Below are 19,980 nucleotides of genomic sequence, written 5' to 3'. Positions count from 1 at the left end.
AAATCCGAATCGGTAATAGGGGAGCATATTCAAGGGTGGCAGGGTGCCACATTGACACCCTGTTGCACCCCAGAATCGTGCATGTGTGCACATGTGGCGCACATACATGACCTAAAGGCATGTATGTCTGCCACATGGCACTTTTAAAAAAGCACAAAATTGCTTTTGAAATGGTATTCGGCATTTACCATCAACTTGTAGTTGGTGGTAAATAACGAATCCTTAAACCAAAAATGCACTCACTTGAGTGCTCCCTACATAGGATTGAAGGATTCGGTAATTTACCGATTCGGTATTTTACCGATTTCTTAAAATACCGAATCGGTAAATTACTGAATCTTCAATCCAGCCTCCTACATCTCAAAGGGCTAAATACCGGTATATAAAGGGAAATTTACCGATTTTCGTCCGTTACCGACCGGTATTTAGCTACCTACATTTGGCCCCTGGAGTGGTTTATCTGCATGTCGACGGTACAAGGTCTAGGTGGAGATGCGGAGAGAGAAACGCTGCAGTAAGCAAGTCCCTGTGGAACGCGCACACTGTACATTTGGAAGAGGGCACCAAATCACATAATACACCGCTTCTATTTTGAGCTTTTAAATAGTGTTGTTGCTGTTGAGTAATAACATCGAAATATAGCGCCACGGAAATTTAAGGAGAAATAAACATAGCGCCAAGCACTGGTTTTTAAAGGCCACGTGTGACATTTCCACAACTGTGCACAAAAAGCACAAACATTTCCGAGGCGATTCTTACCTGACTATCTTTGTTTAATGCTCCATCTTGTGTAGCTCTCTACCTCAGGGGCGCCTCCATGCCACCAGTGAGGTCTCGCCGAGAGGGGCTGCCTGCTGAAACCCTATGACTCTGTGTGGTGGCTGTCAGGGGGCTCAGCTGTCGGAAAGTTTCAGAAAACTTTTTTTTTTTTTTACATGAAAGTCATGTTTTATTGGTTCTAGTCTCCTGTGGAAAATCCGCCAACAAGTAGTCTCCACTAGATACGGTCGCAGCATCTGATTTTGCATCTGCATTACATATGGCCAGCAAACAAAACTAGGGAAATTGTACTAGTCAAATAAAAACAACTGACATCATTAGATAAGTAGAGATCCCTGGAATGCAGCTGGCATGTTTCCACAGCAGCTCAGTCAGATCCAAAAATATACAGGGCAGAAACTGATCTAGCAGAAGCCATTAGCAAGTGAATTTCCACGACGAATTGTCACGGACATCGAAAAAGTCAAAAATACCATTTTCAAAAAACATATGTTGAGTTTGCAACGCTTCTAATGTAGGTAATGGTAATGCGCTTTAGGCAGGTTTGCAAAGTAATAACAGATAAGAGATTTCTTAGTAAATGCATGCTTACACAAACCGCTTAAATGGGCTTTTCAGCTGCCCACAATTAAAAGCTGGACACACATCAGTTCTAAGGGAGGGGGGGTGTGGGGGGGGGGGAAACTTGATGTAAGTTTCCATTGTTCGTAAGTTACAAAGAGCTACACATACACTACTCAAAGCGTTTAAGAAACTTCATACTTGTTCTGTTTTGTATGACGTTATGGGATCAATAAACTGCTGCAGAATACCTGGAGTGGGAAGATATATTGAAGGGCACCCTTAAAGATTTCTACTGGATCAAGCATGTGAGGTTTTTATACTTAATGAGGCAGATCGCTCCAGAGAGGCCCATTCACAAAGAGTTTACTACAAGTAGGTGCGACTTAGACTTAGTCTTGTAGTACTCTTGGAATTCAAGAGTAAGTAAGTAACCGCAAACAAATTGCTTATCGCTTTTTTGGTCTATGGAAAATGTCTTTTAAATCAGAGGTCAAACTGGAAACAAAAGTGCATCGTCAAATTGTTTTATATTTAAAGTAGAAACGGATTAGGCCCGTTTGAGGTATAGAGTACACTGCTGTTTCAAAGAGATTAGAAAACAGAGCAAAATTTGATTTTCGTGTCCCAGTTCTAAAAATAAAGTAAGACATTTTGCTCAGCTCCATGCAGTAACAACCCCACAGAAATAGAAACACATATGATTTTAACATTGCAGCAGCCTTCCAGTAGGAAGGGAATGGCATATTACATTTTAATTCAATGTGTTAACGTACAGCATCACAAGTTGCCTCCCTGGGTCTGAAAATAAAGCTTTCCGACACAGTGAATCAAGTTGTGTGTGTGAAACTTCCAAAACTTTTGAACCGGACGTCCTTATACCTGAAACGAAGCAATGTGCAGTTTTACAGAGAGAACAGGCTGTTGTGCAACGGCTACTCGTTCCTTTACAGTGAAATGACACGAGTTCGAACACCACAGCTCTCCGTGGTTAGGGATGTGTCCAGATTCTGAGACTTAAAATTCAACTTCTTAAAATGTATTTCACTTCTTTGAAATATTAAAAATACATTGATCCACGACGTTTAACATAGTAAATTAAAGAGCACATGTTCATCTTTTGTTACCCACAATGTCACAAAAGATAAAGAACGGAAAATCAATCAAGTGTTCAAAATGATTTGAAAAACCTCGGAAGACTGAATGTGCGCACGGTAAATGGCAAAGGAAGGGGTGCCGCGAGACCCCCTGGCTCCAGACAAAGGGCGTGGGCGATTTCCATGCAAGCATCACCACGAACACCTTGGTGTAAACGGTAAAAATAAGAAGGCACTAGTTGTGGATAGAGTTCTTCTTTTTGCGAATTGTTGATCAGCATAATTGAGTAAATTTGGGGGTTGTAGAATATCCCACGCAAGAAGCACTAGTAAAAAAGCATGAGAGTTTACGCTAAATCTTCAAAATGGAGCAAGTTCGTTCAGCGTCACGTTTCCCTAATGATCATGTATAGCATTATTTATTTAAATTGCGCAAAATGGAGTAACATGATTTTGCCTTTCACCGCGGGGTGTGGCGCAGGAACGAGGATCGGTGTTGGACTTTCAAGGGAAACCTTGGGGCGCTCGGTCCTGTGTTATTGTTTACCTGTGGGCTCTGCTGCATGTCACAGGAGGTGCATGGTGCACAATGGTGGTTGCACAGTACCCCCATGTGTGGGCGGCGCAAAAACATTTAAAAAACAAACCCGAGCTCTTGTGCACTCCCTCCACTCGGTTGTTGTTCAGTTCTTTATCTCCCAGATTGAAAAAATAGTGCGTCATGCGCGGGAGCGTCTGTTTAGCGGCTGCTGGGCGACGCATGCGCAGTGTAGCCGGCTGGACAGGTCAGGCAAAATAAAGTGCGCGACTCAACCAGCCAATCCGATGAGAAAACAAGCATTTCTAAATGCAATAGGACTCGTATTACGCGAGCCCTATTGCATTATAAACAAAAGTGCCTGCCTCCAAGAAGGCATGATCGGGAGTGGAGGGGGGAGGGGTGGTGGGGTCGGAAAAGTTACAGACTGCGGGAGGGAAGGGGGGGCAAAGGAACAAAAGAGTTTGTAAAGTAAAGGGGCCGATAGCCATGGAAGGATTAACATGACGACATGGCCATGAGAAGGAGGGACAAACATGCCAAAAACAAATCAGAAAGCAGCATTTCTGATTAAAGCCAATGAAAAACATGGACGGAAAGTGGATGGAGCTTCCCCCTACAATATTGTATACTGCATGTTTCGCAAAGCGAACAGTGCGTTGCACTGCAAGACAAACATGCCAAAAACAAATCAGAAAGCAGCATTTCTGATTAAAGCCAATGAAAAACATGGACGGAAAGTGGGTGAAGCTTCTCCCCACAATACTGTATACTGCATGTTTCGCAAAGCGACCAGTGCGTTGCACTGCAACGCTATGCGAAACCCAAAAACGAACTATAGAGAGTTGGAAAGTGCTCTACGTCACTATATGTTAAAGGATAGATTAGCCAGCACAGAATTTAGCGATCACCTCATGAACTGAGCGCTCTTGTCGTCCCTCCCCTCCTGAAGAACTGCCAGACCCTTGGCAACAGAAACCATAGAGGTGACCTCTAACAATGTCAAAGGTGTGCAAGTAGGTTTGGGGATTATTTACCGAGCCTCTTATGCAGCCTTTACAAGCCTGGACCGATGGTGAGAAATGCTTTCGGAATTCCCCTCCCTGGCTTCAAAAGTATTTAAACACTAGAGCCCTTCCTGGTTTGGGTTGTGGCAGTAAATCCCTCTATGGAGGCAAACACACGGCAAGCATGCAGAAGACTGAACCCTAATCTCCAGGGGGCAGGGGTAAGTCTTACTCGGTGCTTTTATTTACTGCCATTGGGTCGGGGCTGATCTGAGCACAGCTGATTTGGGGCCTTTGCGAGAAAAGGGCCTGCTCATCATTTAACAATGAGGGGCAGAAAAGTGAAGACAATTGAATCTAGAGGTAGAAACGCAGGCATACATGGATCCGTTCCATTGGATTTGCAAAGTTTTTCTCTGTAAACTATTTGATTTTTTTTAACATAATTTAGCAACTTGTTAATTAGCAAAAACACTGAAAATGGAAAGTATGAAAAAGTATGTTTTGCAGGAAAGCTCACATCAACGAAACAGTTGCAGAGTATATATTCCACAAAAAGACTTTGTGTGAGAAACATATTCCACAAACTTTTTTTGCAACAAATTTCATCTGTGAGCGAAGTTTTGCAAAGTTTACTAAACTTCAGAAGCATCTCAAAGCCCCTACTAAAGTGTGCAAAACCTTTCTTGCAAACTGTACATTTCTTACACCCGTACTCACCACAGGCCTTGTGTCCTTGAAACAAGATCCACATTAGATGCATCATGACAGTTGCTGTGTTGCACATATCAGTTGTGCCTGGTGAGCTTTGAATGTGGTGAGACATAAATTCCTGGCATGAAGAGTGTGAATGAAGTGGGCTAGTCTGAATTTTTTCAGCGGTGTCGTCCGCGCACTGAGGAAATATTGAAAGAATGTTGGTAAATAATACATTTTACTGCATAGCTGACGCATAAATGTCTTTAAAAAGTCATATCTTTCGAACGGAACGCATAGTATATTCCAGTGTTTTCCTGATAAGTGAAGCAACGTTGATCCTCAGAAATATGTGCAGAGTGGGCTATGGCCCAGGGCGCCGCCCCCAGCCTTTCAATGGACCCGTTGAAGCCAGCTCTGTTCTGCAGAGATTCTTTCCACCATGACCTATTAGTAATTTAAATAGATTGCTTTGAATACCGGTTTCCTTTAATTCCTTTTAAAGTGGGTGATTTGTGAATCTGTTACAGACATTTGTTAGAGAAATGTGTTTATGTTTCATGCATCATCCATAAAAAAGTTTCTTTTAAATCAAAACAAGACCTCGCATATTAGAAATGGAAGGGTTTCACAGAGATTATTTGCAGAAATATTAGTGAGCTGCTGCTGTGTTACAACACACGCCACTATCCCTGAATATTGGATGTAAACACATTTAGAATTTGAAGGCGTGTGTCTGTGCACTGACAGTGACCTGTCCAAAGAGGGCATAAAAGAGCTCGAGTTGGATCATGCATTCAGAGCATTTCTGAACCGGGCCCCGCAAAATACTTTTGCCCAGGCCTCCAAAATTCTTAAGATGTCCCTGTGAGCCTGACAGGAGTGGTAGGTTTTCACTTGTTCAAATAACATTTTGAGAATATGGTGGCAAAATAGTGCATTTTCAGCTCAATTTCCTTGAAAGAAGTCTAAATAATCATAGGTGTTAGAAGCATTTCACAAAATCGCATTTCACATGGCCTATCATTTATATAGCATCATTGATCACTTGTGACAGTGGTCACTTAATTTGTAAAAAAAGTAGGCGTCAGGGCTCTTGTCAGGAGGCCACTACAGCTCGTACCACACGTTGCCCCTGCCATGCTTCCAATAGTATTAACAACAAAACTACTAACTCTCACACTCCTACAAGTGTGACAATTTAGACTATTTCAGAAGTAGCGGCCCGTGGTGGGAGTGCTACCGGGCGCTGACGTAGGGCGGGGGAGGGACAGGGTGGGAGGTAGTAAACTGCAGAATAAGGCCGCACAGAGGTAAGTACACAAACAAAACAAAAAAAACATTTTGTTGCGCGCGCTGCAAGAAGAAGAATTTCTACTCTAGCGGCAGCTTCCTCAATATGAACAAAAGAATTCTCAACGCGAGCTGTAGCGACCATCCGCATTGAGAAATCTCGCTTGGAAGTGTTCTAGCCTTGGATTTTCCTTGCTCGCGCTCGCCAACTTACCGTTGGCGAGCATGAGCGAGAAAAATACTTCACTCTGCTATGCAGAGCAGAGTTTTTCTGAACTCCGCAAGCTTCGCAGAGTGCGAAAAAATCCGCAAACTCCACAAACGGAGTGGTGTACACCACCCAGGCTTAGTACTGACAGTTAAGTGCAGGTGCCGACCAATACCCGAATGCACTCATTGGACACCCACCCCAAGTCTTATGATTTAGAGAAGGGGAACAAGTGTCAGACTTTCCACCACTATTGATAACAATATAAAAATGTAGATTGCATTTACTCCATAATAACCAAGACCCAGGGTGCTCAGAATTGATGGAAAGTTGAATCTCAAACGTCCTGATGTACTGCAGTAACCTAGCAGTGCAGTCATGGAAGAGCTAAAAATAATTTGTGAAGTTTAAGACTAGACAACTTGTAAGAATTTGATCAAAATTAGAATAAGGACATTATTTTGTAAAATATTTTATTAGTACACTTTAAATACATGATACATTTTGAAACATACACAAAGAAACGCATAGTCAAGCAATAGAAATCATACAGCTAAATAAAGTAACCGATCATCACAATTGCAAACAAGTAGCAACACTGGGCATCTGGGTTACACTCAAAATTCATTAATTTGTTATCACCAGCTTCTTACTGTTCTATGCTATCTATGAACAGTAAAGATCGCAATCCTCCAAGCAAAAATGCTCCGAATATATTATTCCCTATCTATAGATAGAAGGCAAACCACAATTTAAAGACTAAATCTTTGGCAAACTCAACAGGGCATAATTATAATAATGTCACAGTTCTCATGTTCTGTTTTGAAATTTTATGTATCTGGAAAATCTGCTGTGTTTTCCAAATTGTGAAAGGTGTTCCCAATAATATTTACATATAATTCCAATCCATGCGTGAATTGCTGTTTACAAAGGGATCGGAGTATTGCCTTATAATCAGAACCATGGTTTCTAAATATTCGACAATAATTATTCTTTGGATTTGTGTATGTATCTTTCAAGGTTTTTAATTACTATGAGGCGACAAAAATGAAAGCACAGATGTGTAATTGTGGATTTAACTTTTAAAGAGTAATAATGGACCAGTTGTCTTGACTAGGATGAATCCTAATACAGTGATTTTGACCTTGACGTGAAGCCCCATCAAACGAGGTTGGTGGAGGCTATGACCTCTGCTTCCCTGGCGGATGACTCTTTGCATATTTAGAGATTCACATCTGCTGGGAGAGATCTATAAGCCTTCAGGGCAACTGACTACCTTAGCAGCAGTTGCTCAGAAGACTGTGGGGCATATGTACAAGCACTGGCGATAACTATCACTAACGCTAGTATTTTTACCGCCGCTTACCGCTGAAAACGATCCCCATGTTAGCAGCGTATTAACAAGCCGTCGCTACATGGCAATAGTATCTGGGATCGCGGTGAAAACTTCTGCTAGCATTAGCGCAATGGCGATAGGAATTCCGGCGTTAGCGGGCGAAAACTACCGATAAGCCCATCAGTGGCAAAAAGACCTCACGTTAGTCAGCCCAACGTGATTTGTTTTTTGCCTCTAATGCAAAAAATAGCCTATCAGTCAACCTCCAATTCAAAATAGGCATAAAAACCAATAAAATGTAGAATGGAGCAGCCAGGGCCAAGTGCAGCACACATCAACAACCCCTGCAACCCACCCGACATCCAGGATGTCCAAGATGAGAGCCAGGATGCCTCGCTGGACCTGCGTCTGGAGCCTGGATGCCTCGCTGGACCTGCGCCTGGAGCCTGGATGCCTCGCAGGACCTGCGTCTGGAGTCTGGATGCCTCGCTGGACCTGCGTCTGGAGCCTGGACGCCTCACTGGACCTGCGTCTGGAGACTGGATGCCTCGCTGAATGTGCGCCTGGAGCCTGGAGAGTGATGCAGAGGTGCTGTGGAGTCGAGGAGCCCTGGCGGTAGACATTGAGGCACGACGATCACCCATACCTGGTGGTGAAGTCTGGCAGGTTGCATGGAGCCACGTTGCTGACCTGTGTGAGAAGACCGCCTTGCGCACCTTGGAGTTGTTAATAGTAGAGGTGCTCCTGCACCCCAACATAGGAAGGTCTGCATCGCATACTACGATCCACCACTATACCGGGGGGCACAGAGGGGATTACCAATGGTGGGTGTCGCCTCTCTGCATCACAGTCCGGATGATGGTGGGCTGGCCACACGCTGTGGAGGGTGAGGTCACTGAGCTGCACCGAACTTGTGTGGCGGGAGAGCTGCAACTTCACGCCTAAGGGGGCCCTGCTGCATCAACTGCATCGGGAGGTTCACCAGCGGACTTGGCGGCAACTGCTGTACCCACACTTGTGAAATCCCAGCTGGCTGAGGCTCCTGCTGGCTGAGTCACAGATTCGGAGAGAGTGCAGCGGATTGCACCACAGTGTCAATGTCCAGGTAAGGAGAAGGTGGAACGCGTAGCGCAGGACGCCTGGGGGGTCGAGTTGCTCAGGCCTAGCACACGTAGATGACGCACCCCCAGTGCCAGCTCATCCACTATGGTGGAAGCGCATCGCCCCACTGCTTTCAAGCAGTGCAGAGGAGGAACAATCATCACATGATGATAACTTACTGATGTAATCGTGCCATGTTTCCTTTGCGGGTGGTAGTGTGTGTAGGACTGCTGCAAGCACGGAGCAGGGCATGGGCGGATTGGCATGCCCACTCAAGTGCGCAATGACTGTTTGGTCGGCCCACTCAGGCCACCCAATCCCACCGCTGCATCGCAGCGTTGTGATTGGCTCAGGGAAGGGAGCCTGGCTGTCTACTTCCTGTTCCTGGAAGCAGATGCAGGAGACCAGGAGCAATGAAGATACGGGACCTGTCATTGAGGTAAGACTTCCCTCATTAAAATATTTACAACACCCGCTCACACACACCCCTGCGTCCACACCCCATTCAGTGTTCTTTCTGGCATTTCTCACCTCCCAGTTGTCCAGTCCCCCCCAACCCCCCCCCGCAGCACTTCTCATTGGTGGCTGCTGTGTGGCCATGCGCAGCTGGCCTACCACTGGTGTGCCAAAGGTAGACATGGAGTTACGACGCATACCATTATATGGCATACCATTACAATGCATACTAATACTAGGCATATTGCAACAATAGGGAAGATGTTGGATTGCGGAGATGTAAACATTACTATTCCCACTTCAGTGAGTGCAACCCTAAGACTAACCCTTGCGCCCCAAAGCAAACCCTGAACCCTAAAATTTATCTTTGAGCCCCCAAAACACACCCTAAAAATAATTTTACCCAAATGCACACCCCAATTTTTTCGACTGACCCCAAATTTCAAAATATACCCCATAATACACCCCACGTTTCATCTCTGACACCCAAAACCCATACTCAACCTAAACATTAAAAATACCCCATTACTGACCTCACAATGCGTTTGAATGGAATGCGATGTAAAGGCACCTGCGTTGTTGGCTTTATGTTCTAAAGGCATTACGATGTAATGCCTGCGTTGTAATGGACATCTCCTGTGCCAGAGGCAAGCCATAGGCAAGCCCGTCTGCGTCCGTCTCCCATGGACGGCACTCAGTGCCAAAGACCCTTCCCCTCAGACACTCCACCCCTAAATCGCCAGCACCCTCTTCGCCATCAACCCTGGATTGCCTGCCAGGACCAACATCTGCTCCAGACCGGACATTGCCATCGCCATCACTGACAGCTACTAAATCACCCACAGGGGCAACCCCAACCATCCAGAAGGAGGCATTGCCATCACCTACATTAGCACACTCCGACTGATCACGCACTCTAATGACCCAATGGTGACCATGGAACACCTCAACTTCCAGATCCAGACCAACACCAACCCCATCCTCTGCGGCACCCTCATCTGCAGGCCCCCCGGGCCATGGACACCCATTCTCCGATACCATTGTAGACCTCATTCACACCAGGCACTCCCATCCACCAACGACATCCTACTCGGTGAACTCAAGTTCCACCCCGACAAACCCAGTGATCAGAACACTACGCTCTCCTGGGGTAGCTCCCGAACATCAGACTCAAGCAGCTAGTCACCTCAGCAAGCCACATAGCAGGACACACGGTCGATCACGTCTCCTCCACCATCGGGACCTTCAACTACAGCCACTCTACAAGACTCTCCTGGACCGGCCATCATTCTATACATCACGTCTTCACCATGCCCACCGTATACAATTGCCACCATCGCCCCCTTGCAGCTGGATCAAGGCCAACGAAGTACGTCTCGTCAACTCCCTCAGCATCACCACACCGTCAACGCTTGCAGAAAATGACACCGCAGCACGCAACCACCAATGATGGATCTCCACCTGCGCCGAAACCCGGGCACCCCTCAAGAAGAGCACTGCGTCAGTACCTTATGCCTGCATGATGGCAGGTGTATGGGTGACGCAGTGTCACAGGTATAAGCTGGCCACATTCATTGCTGGAGTTGTGTCCTGGTTGTGACATGAGTGCAGCAATCGTTGACTTTAGCGTAGACAGATACGTCAGGATTCCAGACGTATCTGTCATTACTTGCTTCATGGAACGCTGTCCAGTAAATACAGCTCATCCGTGGTGTCACAAGAAGGGGGTAGTGAAAACTGTTGCAACACTATGTTGTCGCAGCGCTGCAAAACTTTTGATGAGTGAGACCCAGGAATGTGCACTATCTTATTGACGGTGCGCAGTCCTGCCCTGTAGTTTTGCCGCAGGGCAGCGCAGCAACATTTCTTGCAGCGCAGTCCAGCAACAAAACCTGCTGAAATGAGGCCCCAGGGGTTATCTCAATTTTTAAGACCAGCTAATTTCTGGTCTTAAAAACTGCCTCTAACTGCAGTTAGAGGCAGTGTTTTGGGTCCTCCAAACTTAAGGAATCCCCTTGTAAATATTGCTGAGTGGGGTTAGCAGCTGTTTTAGCACAGGAACGCCTCCCTTGCATGTCATTATCGCTAACAGAAGTGGCGATCTTTATAATCGACATTTTCACCAGAAAACTGCAGCTAACAGAGGTTAGCGGCAGCTTGTACATAAGGTGATAAAAATCTCACTGCAAATCCGTCGGAAAAGTGCAGCTAATGCAGCGTTAACTCCTTGTACATATGCCCCTGAGTGAGGCCGCTCTCCCCAACCCTGGTGCTTCTCTTATGCTTGTGAGAGCAGCACCAGGATTGGTTAGGGAATCTGGCTGGATCCCACATTAGAGCCTGCCTCGAGTAGAGAAGACCTGAGCAAGTAGTACATTGTAGAGCAAGCCAAGAAAAAAGTCTATTTTATCTATTTATTTATTTATTTGCACCCCTGCGCCACCACCCTTGGTACATGCCAGCTGCCACTGGGTCCTCAACGTCTAAGTGAGCTCTGGGCAGAGAGAGTTTGGCAGCATAAAAACTCCAGATTTATAGAGGAACACCTGCTTTGCCAAACTCTAAATTGCCTTCAAAGTGAAATGAGAAGCAGACCCTCCAAGAAAGAAACTCTTGACAGCCAATTGACATTGCTGAATATATTGCTATTTAATAAGTCTGTAATCTGCTAATTAGATGTCCCCAAGTGATCAGGGACATTCGTTCAGTCATCAGCCTTCCTTAACAATGCAGTCTGTTAGTTCACTGTAATTAGAGCGGCATTGACATGGTAAGCACTGAGAAAGTCTAGGATTGGTGTCCAAAGTGACATGGAGTCTTTTATTCGCTTTTCACTAATAGACTCTTTATACCATGAGTGCATAATGTATCCCTCCCATTCCAGTAATTAATTAAGTATTCTTGAAATAAATGCCTGCCTGACTGATCTCATTATTGGCAAAGAAAGAATTTCTGTGCTATTTTTCTAAACAGGTGTGGTGTCCTTTTGTAGTGTTTTCACTGTGTTACTGTGTGTTTATGTTCAACCCACACTGAAGGTACAGGAACTGGATCATTTTAGGAATTAAGGTAATTAGTTGAAGGGGTGTTGGAATTGGTCCTTTCTGCAGGGTCAGCCCTAATCTTTTTGCCTTCCTCCTCCCTTTTTTGTGGCATTGTTTTTGTTGGCTTAAGGAATCTGGGCACTTTACCACTGCTAACCAGTGCTAAAGTGCATATGCTCTGTACCTTAAACAAGATAAAATTGGCTTATCCACAACTGGCATATTTAATGTACTTGTAAGTCCCTAGTAAAGTGTGCTATATGTGCCCATGGCCTGTATATTAAATACTACTAGTTGGCCTGCAACATTAATTGTGCCACCCACTTCAGTAGCCCTGTAAACATGGCTCAGGTCTGCCACTGCAGAGTTATGTGTGCAGTTTAAACTGTCATTTCGACTTGGTAAGTTCACCTACTTGCCAGGCCGAAACCTCTTTTATTACATATGTCACCCCTATGGTAGGCCCTAGGCAGCCATATGGGCAGGGTGCAGTGTATTTAAAAGGTAGGACATGCTCTTTTCAGTATTACATGTCCTGGTAGTGAAAAACTGCTAAATCAGTTTTGCAATACTGCAAGGCCTATTTCTGCCATAGGGTAATATTGGGATTGCCTTAAAACATCTTTATAGAGATAGAGATTTGAAGTTTGGTGTTTGTGGAATTACAATTTAAAATCACAACTTATGGTGAAGTTGCATTCAAAATTGTAAGTATGAAACTAGCACTTTTAGAGAGTTGCCAATTTCTTACTTTCACTATTCTGTGCCTCTGCCTCTCTAAATATGCGTGCATTCCCTCTAGACAGTCACACAAAGGGAGCTGGCGTGTGATATTTGCATCTTGATAGTCTATCACCAGGATGATGGGCCATCATGAGGTAGATTGGGAGGGAAGAGGTGAACTTGCACCTGAATGGAGCTGTACCTGTCCCCACACAAAGAGCTGCATTCGCCCCAGTGGTGCTACTGGAGCCAGGGCAGGAAAGGGAGGGACCTTGTTATCTTCAAATGCCTGTTTGAAGTTTCCCTCGCTTCAAAGGCACATTTGGGCATGAGTACTAGGCCGCTGACACCACCAAATCAGAACTTTGCTGGAACCATAGACATTCTGCCTAGAAGAAGAGCTGTTGGGCTGTAGGAGGGACTACCACTTGGCTAACTGTATTTCTGTGTTGACCAGCTGCCTTTTGACTGCTGTGCTGCAGGAGGGACTGCCACTTTGCTACTAGTGCTTCGGTGTTGCCCTGCTGCCTGCTACTTCTTGCCTAGGAGTGAGAATGATTAGACCTGTTCTCTACATCCTTGAAACCAAGTTCCTCCGAAGGCTTATTGGATTGCCTCCTGTTCTCTGGAGTATCAGGGTCGCAAAGGACTTCTTGCAACTCTGCTGGTGCTCCTGAACTCTGCCATTTGTGAGTTCTACCCTTGCTTGAGGTGCATCCTCCAGTCCTGGACCTCAGAATTGGGTTTTACAGCTGTTTTCCGCAAAAATGCAGTGACCCCTTTGTGCCGATCAGAACTGATGCAGCGCCCTCCGACGCCGATGCTGTGCCGAGTCAACGACAGTATCGCCCCGACTTTGAGGTTCAATGATGATGCAGCGCCATTTTAAAGGTGCCGCTGTGAGGTTCTACTTGACACCAACACCAACTGCGAGGCTTGACTTTGATGCATTGACCGACTATGTGAATCAGAACCGACAAACTGAGTCGCCGATCTCGACGCTATCTTCATAGTAAGTTTGTGTAGTGAACTCCTCTCCGCTCACAGAGTTCATGGGGTTTCCAAACTTTGCGTTGCGTGGAGCTCGCAGAATTCCCAAAAACTCTGCTTCGCATAGCGGGGCGGAGTTTTTTTGCTCACTCGCGTTCGTCTGCACCAAGTTGGCGAGTACAAGCGAGGAAAATCCACCTCCCGGCGAGATTTTTCCTCGTTCGCAATCGTCAACATCAAGTTGGCGAGTGCAAGTCTGGAAAATCAACCTCCCTGAGAGATTTCTCAAAGCAGGCGGTCAGGTTTTTCATTGCGAGTGGTCACTTATGCTCGCAACCGTTCACGTTGAGAAACCATCTGTTCACGTTGAGAAAGCTGCCGCTCGAGTAAAAATCTACTCGAGCGGTAGAAAGGAAGCAGCTCCCGCTTGCGCTGTGCATGTTGTGGTTCACGATGATTGCACAGTGCGGACAAGCACCTGGCACTGAAAATAACCACGAATGGCATTTATCTAATGCACTCCACAGCTCACCGAGCTCTGCATAGCGCGGCGGAGTTTTTTTGCACTTCGCGGGGTTCCACTTAGTGAAACTCCGCCATGGCTTACTTCATACACCGGTACTTTTTCAGCGGTCTCTGTGTATGTCCTGTAGCCGGCATGCCCTCTGGGTTTACCCCAGACTAGCACGACCTCAAGAAACCTTTTAGGGCTATTGACTTCTAAGCACTGTTTTTGGATTTAATACTTAAAAATTCATATCTTAATTTCTAATTGCTGTCGTTTTGGACAAATATTCACTATTTTTTTAAACTGTTGTAGAGTCTTTTGTGGTGTGTTCACTATGTTACTGTAATTAAGGTGTTGCACAAAGCCTGACTGCTCTGTGCCAAGCTACTAGAGGGTGAGCACTGGCTAATTTATGGTGTGTATCTGACTTACCCTGACTAGGATTGCGGCTCCTACTTTGGTAGAGTGCATATTCTGCCAACTAGAAACCTTAATTTCTAACAGGGGGTGTTGGACTTGGCCCTTTTTGCAGGGTCATACCTGAACTTTTTGCCTTCCTCCTGGTATTTATTCTGACCTGGTGTTGGTTGTTTTCGGACACCGAGCACTTTATCACTACTGTCCAGTGTAAAGTGTATGTGCTCCCTATGGTAAACGTGGTAAGATTGGTCTACACCTGTTTGATGTATTTAATTTACCTATCAGTCCCTTGTAATGTTGCATCTCATATACCCAGGGTCAGTAAATTAAATGCTACTGGTGGGCTTGCAGAGCTGCTTGCGCCACCCACCAAAGTAGCCGTTCAATCATGTCTCAAGCTCTGCCATTGCAGGGCCTGTGCGTGCAGATTACTGCCGCTATGAGGTGGCACATAAAGTTGGTGTCACATCTGTGACTCCCCTTTTACTACACATCAGTCACCCCTAAGTTAGGCCCTAGCTAGCCCTATAGGCAGGTTGCGCTGTAGGTAAAAGGTAGGCCATGTGCCTTAACTGTGTGGCATGTCCTGGTAGTGACATACAGCTATTTTGGTTTCTCACTACTGTGACGCTGCCCTCTCATAGGAATACATTGGGGATTCCCTGATATGTGTTTCAGTGCTAATTCCTGACATGAGAGGAGTGGCGTGATCAAGTTTGGTATGTTTGGAATAGTGGTAATAAAGGCTGCGTAATGGTGTTCGCATATTTATTATCACTGTTTTAGAAATGTCCCTTTTAGAAGTAGGCACTTCTGTGTGCTATGTGTCTTTGTGCCTGCCTGATGTGTATTGTATGTCTGGCTCTGGAGTGACACAGGCTGGGAAGGTGCAGTGGCTCCAGAGGGGCTAGGTGAGTCAGTGCTAGGCTGAATAAGCCGATCTGCATTTGAAGTAGTGGGAGGAGTAGCACCTGGACCTGAATAGGACTGTGCCTGGCTTACACAAGCTGGTTCCGCCCCACTGTGGTGTTTGGGGCCAGGACCTACACTGACAAAGGAGGGTGTTGTGCACATGTAAGGAAATGTGTAAGTGCCCCCCAGAACTGGGTTAGACCAGGGACAGAGCCCTGTGCCAGGAGGAAGAACGAAGACTTGAACTGATATGAATATTGGGGCTGTGACCCCAAGTTAGGTGTGCTGTTGGTGCTTACTGGCAGAAAGGACTGCTGGACGGCCAGGAGGAACTGCCATAAGACCCAACTGCTGTCTCCCGGGGTTCCCTACATGCTGGCTTGCCTGTGCCCAGCTCTGCCCTGGGTGATTTGTGGGATCTAGCACCAGGCGGGCACTTTCTGACTCCAAGCCGAGGCTACAGAAAATTGGGAGTAGCACTTGTTGCTCTGCTCCCTAACCAGCATGATTGAGTGTTCTGCCGTGGAGTTCCTTGGAGAAGGGGGCTCTTGCCTGACTGTGGGCGAGGCTCTCCGTAAAGAGGAGGAGAGCCCTGTGCATCTGTTGAGCTGGAAGAGTAGGGCGGGCCCACTCTCGTGAGAAGCTGTGTGGGGAAGCAGCCGACAGCCAGGCAGAGGCCAAGCCTGCTTGAGCGCGTGGCTGCCTTTCCAAGGAAAGGAGTCAATCAGACGGAGATTTCGCTCCCTATGAGGATGGCCCTCCAGAGGCCGGAAGACATGCAGAGGATGCCTGGTTGTGGGCGGGGCCAGGTGGAAGATAGAGCCGGCACCTCGCGGATGCCTTGGAATGAGATTGCTAAGGCAGAAGGACTAGAGCCTCGCGGGCTTCATACTGTGACTTCCCGTCTCCCCCACCTGGTAGAGGCGGGTCACCAGAGAGAGCAGGTCATGGCAAGGAGACCAGAAGTGTCCCGAGAGGTACTGGTAAGTAGGACCTTTGAGGGTGCCCTGACACTCTTTGCACGCTGCATGGTCACGGGCAACTGCATGCTCATCTCCAGCACAGGGGGGTCCTCTATTCACCCGTGAAGGAGATAGGGGTGAGTTGCACCCCCACCCCCTGTGCATTACGCACGTTGTTTTTGCTGCATCGACAGCTGGGGGGGCCAGTTTGGAGGCCTTGTAGAGAACGAAGCATTTTGGGGGCAAGCCCGGGGCGGGGCCCTGGAAACCCCTGTGTAGCACCCTGCACCCTGTGGGAACTTTAGGAATGTGTGCCCTTTAGCAATTCTTACTTTGGTGCACTGCTTCTGTTGCTACAGCATACTGTGTTGTTCTGAGCACCTCTGTGTAGCAGCTTGCACCCTGTACGGACTTTAGGAATGTGTGCCCTATAGCAGTGTTTACTTTGGTGCACTACTCCTGTTGCTGCGGCATGATGTGTTGTGCTGAGCACCCCTGTGTGCCATGATTACTGTGTGCTCTGATTACTGTGGTGCCCTGGTGCTACTTATGATGTTTGCATAATGCTTTGTACTGGGGTTCACTGATGGTTAGGATGTATGCATAACGGGTTTATGCTGAGTGTAGTCTTGCCAGTACTTACTGGTTGTTTCCCTATTTTCACTACTTGTGTGTTATGGTGGTGATGACAGTGGCCCGATTGGACCTGTAATGTATATAATCCCCTGCAAAGTCATACCTAGTGCCAGGTGGCATAGTGTATATATGTGATTGCGTTCTAATGTGTTTTATGAGTAATACAAAGGCTGTTTTTTATATAACCTTGTGTGGTGTTTCTTTTTTGGTGTGCCTAGTGTGTTGCTGCTGTGTGAATGTGTTGCGCAAACGCTTTACACATTGCCTCTGGGATAAGCTGGACTGCTCTGCCAAGCTACCAAGGGGGTGAGCAGGAGTTATCTTCAGCGTGTATCTCCCTTGCCATTACTAGAGTGGTGGTTTCTACCTGGCTTAAGCACTTGCCCTAGCCAATCAGAAATCCCAATCCTAACAGGGGGTGAAAACCCTACTCATGCAACAACAACACTACTTGTCAGGGAGAACCATAAAAATCATTAAATTAACCTGTGCTTAAACCTCTTGTAGGCTGGCACAAAATCAGCCAGGTTTAACTTAGATGCAAAGTGCAAAGTGTGTTTTTCAGCACGCAAACAGTAGTAAAGTAAAAACATGACACAAGGAAAAGCCCAAACCAATTTAGAAAAACAGAGAAACATTTAATGAATAAAATGACACCAGATCAAATTTAATCCAGTTTGCAGTTCTGGAGTTATGAATTGTTAGAAATGGCCATTTCTAGAGTGCTTTCCTCTGACTTTCTGCTTTTGTCCCTCCTGGTTTTCCACTGACCTATGTGCTAGCCTTAGGAAGTTGAGCGCGTTTGACACTGCCATTCAGTGCCAAAGTGTTGTGCTTGTCATATACATACTGGTGATTGGTGTATACATGATTGACTGATTTGAGTTAGCTGTAAATCCATTGTCTAGGGGTAAGACATATACCTAGGGCATGTAACTCAAATGCTCCTCTGTGGGCCTGCAGCACTGGTTCTGCCACCCATGGAGGTAGTTCTTCAAATGTGCCACAGGTTTACCCTGGCGGGGCCTGTGTCTGCAGGTCACTGTTACTCGGCTTGGCATTTAACAAGCTACTAGCCAAGGTTCTGCATGGTTCTGGTTACATCAGAGTACCTTCTTGGGGCAGGGTGTGGTGTCTGGAAGAGGCAGGGCATGGGCGCTGGTGTGCTACTTGCACTGGTACTAAATGGCATTGGATGGTGTGTTGGGTACAGTGGGACCTGCTTCCCAAATTGATTAATATGGGGGACCAGTGGAAAGGCAATTGATCAGTATTTCCTATGTGCAGAAGAGTAGCAGTATGGTGTTCGATATCGATGAGTTTGTAAATCCTCTCATGTTGTGCGAATTGATTCAACATTACTAATGTAGAAATGCCACTTTGGGAAAGTGGGTACTTCTGTGCTCATGCCTCTGTGTGCCTATCTCCAATCCACATCTGGGTGCAGGGGGGACAGCTACTTCTGTGCATTCCTGCTCGAGAGCGACAAACTAGGAACTCAAGGAAAATTGCAGACCTCTGACTCTGAGGGGTCTTCCAGGGACAGAGACGTGGGGATGGAATTGGCACCTGCATTCCAAGGGGCAGGGTTATGGCCCCACTAAAGATATCGATCCAGCCTCCCGGGGTAGGATGGCAGAGAAGACAACATTGAGAGAGGGCCTGTGTATTTCAAATGTAGCCTTTTAAACTCAGCACATCTTCAAAGGCCATTGTGGGCATAACTACTGGGGCTATGCCCTAAGGAGTTAGATACACTTTTAGGATTCAAACCATACTACGCTGGTTTGAAGCATTGCCATTTACAAGAGGAACCATTGGGGCAGGAGGGACTGCAACTGGATTATCTGAGGACTTGTGGTGCCTGGGGCTTGTCGGCTCCAGTAAGAGGATTATCACTTGGTAGATTTTGCCTGGATGTTGCTGGCCTGCAGCTTATTGCCAACTGTTGTGGCATGGGTCCCTAAGTACTCTCCAAGGGCCAGTTGGCTGGCCTCCTGTCCATGATATCCCAGAGACAGAGAGGATCTCCCAGTTTCCACGAGATCATAAGGACCTCGCAGGGTTAAGCAGAAGTGATCTTCGGTTGGGACAAGGACCATCCTGACATGTGACGCAATCACACTGTGTAGAGGAGCATGTTTGGAAAGATCATCTTCCCACTTGGGGTGCTGAAATGTGAGGAGTGTGAAGAGTGCTGGGAAAGTTTGCAGAGTCTGAGGGACTTGTGTTTGCAACTGGAAACCTGTGCTAGCTCCCCCTCAATAGCATGTGGTGTTTGAGGGGTGTTTGGGGGATGTTTGTAGAGTCTGCAGAACCCCAGCTGGAAACCTAGACCATCTCTGACCTCCAGAGTGAAGGGGCAACAGTGTCTGACATCACGGCCTCTGTCGGAGGTTGTCGCCAGCTCCCTCCCCCAAAACATAAGCCTCAATGTACTCTGTTGTTGAGACTACTGTGACTGGACCCAATGGGGTCTCATTCGGCCTTGTGTGCACCCACAGCTGGCTGCCTCGAGCAACTGCAGCTCGCACCTTTGCCTGAGGGGAAACATTACTCTAATTTGGAATTGTGCCAGCTTCCAGGGTCACAGTCTCTTGCCTAAGGTTGAGATAGTGATCCCCCACTCATAAAGGTGCTGCTGGGTGCCTGAAGGCCTAATCTGGTGGGACAAAACCAAGTAAATGTTTCCTTCTGCTTTAGGTGCTCCCG

General features: G+C 46.6%; 1 protein-coding gene across 1 annotated transcript in view; it reads left to right on the top strand.

Moving 5' to 3' along the window:
- The first annotated feature begins 4,121 nt into the window (after positions 1 to 4,121).
- The window catches only part of LOC146809265 (uncharacterized), a 286,852-nt gene continuing 270,993 nt past the window's right edge, over positions 4,122 to 19,980 (top strand). Inside the window, exon 1 of the mRNA XM_085616084.1 lies at positions 4,122 to 4,204. The gene's annotated coding sequence lies outside the window, so the exon portion shown is untranslated. The remainder of the gene's footprint in view (positions 4,205 to 19,980) is intronic.

The sequence above is a fragment of the Triturus cristatus genome, chromosome 7 (genome assembly GCF_964204655.1).
Source record: "Triturus cristatus chromosome 7, aTriCri1.1, whole genome shotgun sequence".
In the NCBI taxonomy this organism is placed as follows: Eukaryota; Metazoa; Chordata; class Amphibia; order Caudata; family Salamandridae; genus Triturus; species Triturus cristatus.
The sequence above is the reverse complement of the archived record's forward strand: the minus strand, read 5'-3'. Positions and strand labels throughout refer to the sequence as shown.